Below are 3,269 nucleotides of genomic sequence, written 5' to 3'. Positions count from 1 at the left end.
AGGGGGCCAGCTCCCAGCAGGCACAGAAACGCCGGGGCCGCGGCCATTTCGCGGCGCAGGCCGGGCGGGCGGTTTGCAGGGGCCGTCGCCAGGCGGGTGCCTCACCAGGGGGGGCTGTTCCGCAGCGCCGGGCGAGCCCGGGGGGCCGGGGAGGCGCCCGGCTGCGGGCCTGGCCCGTGCCGCCGGGGCCCGGCCAGCCCCGGGCCCTGTCGTGGTTTGTGGACGCGCTCGGTGAATCGTGTGGTACAGAGCCGCTGCTCTTCACGGTTTCTTTTTACCACGATCCCTCTGCAAGTGTTGCTCCTTCAGAAGTAGCAGATTAAATATTAAATTTTAATTTCTGTATTTATTGATCTCTGGAGAAATTGTGGATGTTTTCATATGTAGTTTAAGTAAGGCCACCGTAGGAACTGGGATGTTATTGTTCAACAAATAGTCTATATCCTCGGAATTTTATAAAAGGTTGTTGCACTAAATAACAGCTGTTAATGCTTATTGAATATCTTCTGCATGCACAAATCGTAGTGCTTTACAAATTATAAACATTATATTGTTCCACAAACAATGCCATTTGCGTCACAGAGAAGCCAACGGCCACACTCAGAACAGACTGCTGAGAAGACTGGAAATAATGAGCTAGTCCTTTGACCCTATTTTGGTGACTCTTTGACCCAAAAAGTGGGTAGAGCTTGATAGGCGAGTAAGGCTGATAATCCTGGGCCTCTAAGGAGGTTACAAATTGCTTGCAGCAAACCTCAGATTCTCTGGTATTTCACATCAGGCTCAGAAAACTCTCCATGGTTTCAATATTTATTGAAATACACCTGACAGCTGTTAGAACAGAGGGTCCCTCACTGTTGGCTGCGCTATTCTGAGAATACAGAATACAGTATAGAGGGTATGTGTCTGACCTGTGGAAAGTTTACATCTGACCTCTAAGTTAAATGCCCCTGCTCTTGCTCCCTGCAGTTCTCCTGAGGAGGTGGGAAGGCTTCAGGGTCCCATCATTGACCTTATCCTTACTTTTTGAGAAAAACATGTTGTGAACTAAGAAGTAAAATTTTCTGTAGTTTCAGCAACTTTACAGAACCAGATCTACTCTGTCAATAGCCAACTGCAAAGCTTTACTACCATTTGCAGCGTTAGAATCAAGCCCCTTGGCCTGATTCTGCTGGAGAGCTCCATGCAGTTTTAGATAACTGTTCTTACAATATCCTTTGTCAGATCAAGGTTTCAACTTACACAAGATCGGTAAGGAGAAGAGTCATCAGCTGATTGCCAAGTCTTGCTTTCTGTGGGAGAGCACAATGAAAGCAGACTGTTACTAAATCTTTCAAACATTAAATTATTTTAACTAATTTCACCCTTGGTTTCATTCACCACTTATTAAAGTTCACTTATAAACAGAAACAAAAACAAATCTCCTACCCATTGACAGAAAATATTTTATGGAATACTTCGTTTATAGTAAATAATGGGATAAATTGGAAAGAAGCCTGGATTCTGCAAATATATACACTATGAAAATAGCCAGTAAGTCTGTATAGATTTTCATGAAAGACAGAGGTTTCATTATTGCATATTATACTGGCCATAACGCGTTAACACGTGACACTTGTTCTGCAGTGCACACATTTGGGGACAAATAATGTAGAATATTTTTCTGGATATTTTTATTTGCTTTTTTTTTTTAAAATATATATATGTTTAGAGAGCTAGGTCTGCCTTCAAGTTGCTAGATGTTTTAAGTCTCTTGTTTGGGAGATTATTAGCTTTTTAATATTCGAGAAACCTTATGTCTATCTGCTTAGTTCCTTCTGAACTTCTGGCATCTTCAAGATGTTTCAAATCTGACACCTAAAAATTGAGATGCTAATGAGTCTGATGCTTTGATAGTAGTATAGTATGTTCATAACGTTCACTGTATCTTTGTTAGCATTTGCAAAGACACATAATCCACAAAGTGATTATATGAAGGTGCTTTTATTGGGCGCTGGAATTTAGGGGCATGTCTGCCCAAATCTAACTTCCCCGATTTGTTCACCCGCGTTCTCTTTTATCCCCTAAAATATTACATATGCATTAAGTTTTGCAACACATCTGTGCATATTCATCTCCTAGCTCTGCTCTGCCCCACTTCATGTGCTAATTATCTTTTCAGTCCTTCTGCGCTTGCGTAGTGCTTTCTGGTGGTCATCTGGGTGGTTGTCAGGATAAAGTAAGAGGTCTTCATCAGAGCTGAACTTTTCACCTTATCTTCTTGCGCATACTCCCTGAGCCCTTGGTGTCATTCCAAACGGTAAGGTTGGTTTGACTCGGTTCCCGGGGTCCGAGGGGCCCGTTATCTAGGCACCTTGCAAGTGATGGCATTCTTTTAGTCCTCCTTCTTACTCCTCGTCATAAATCTGTGCATTCTCTCAAGCTGTCTCTGCACGTACATCTTCTATTTTCCAAGCACAGTACATTGCAAATGTAACACTTATTACGCAATATTCATTGGATAAATGTATATTTCATCTTCTATTACCAACATCTTGATTTATGTGTTTTTTCGTGCCGTTAATAACTTACAGTTAGCTGGAGTGGCCTGCAGCTTCTCCACTGCAGTCTGTGGGTGTTTAAGCCTGGCTGTGCTGTAACCTAGAGGCTATGTGGTGTGTGCGGCCGTTTTTTACCATAGTTAGCTGGCTGTGATAACATCACATTAGTCAGAACAATGAGGAGGCAGAAGGAAAGCTAAAATTGAAGCTTTAAGGATCTGACTCATTCAGTTTCTGGCACAAGGAGGTGCAAATTGCACTTCCTGAGTTTGCAGCACCAAGCAAACCTCAATTACACCCCAAATGCACTCTGCTATGAGAAGGCCCGCTGCTCACTGCCTCCGTGTGCGCCTATCTAACATACATGTTGCTGCTTCTCATTGCTAATTTTAATGTCTGTAGCAGCTACTTGTAGGATCTCAGCTGAAAGAAGGCTTCATGTTATTGCAGTTCTCACTGGTTTTGCAGTCCTTGCCCAATGCCACCCATAGAGGTGAAATAACAAGTATCCTGAAGTAACAGTATCCTGATGATCATCTGTTTAGCAAGAACTTGACAGACATAGGACCCCCATCGTCTCTGCCCTTACCTTTTGATATTGATAGGTGGAATGCTATAAACTGCACACCCAACTCAGGCTGGTAATAAGCAGCACATTGCATAGCAGTTCGCTTTTTCTTTTCTTGTTTCTTTCCTTTCCTTTCCTTTCCTTTCCTTTCCTTTCCTTTC

At 43.0% G+C, this 3,269-nt stretch overlaps 1 long non-coding RNA gene across 1 annotated transcript in view; it reads right to left on the bottom strand.

The window, feature by feature from the left end:
- Positions 1–206: 206 nt before the first annotated feature.
- Positions 207–3,269, bottom strand: part of LOC118171628 — a 25,780-nt gene continuing 22,717 nt past the window's right edge. The window contains exon 3 of the long non-coding RNA XR_004753285.1: positions 207–1,292. This is a non-coding gene — a long non-coding RNA (uncharacterized LOC118171628). The remainder of the gene's footprint in view (positions 1,293–3,269) is intronic.

The sequence above is a fragment of the Oxyura jamaicensis genome, chromosome 9 (assembly GCF_011077185.1).
Source record: "Oxyura jamaicensis isolate SHBP4307 breed ruddy duck chromosome 9, BPBGC_Ojam_1.0, whole genome shotgun sequence".
Taxonomy (NCBI): Eukaryota; Metazoa; Chordata; class Aves; order Anseriformes; family Anatidae; genus Oxyura; species Oxyura jamaicensis.
Note: the sequence above shows the minus strand (reverse complement) of the source record. Positions and strands in the feature narration are given on the sequence as shown.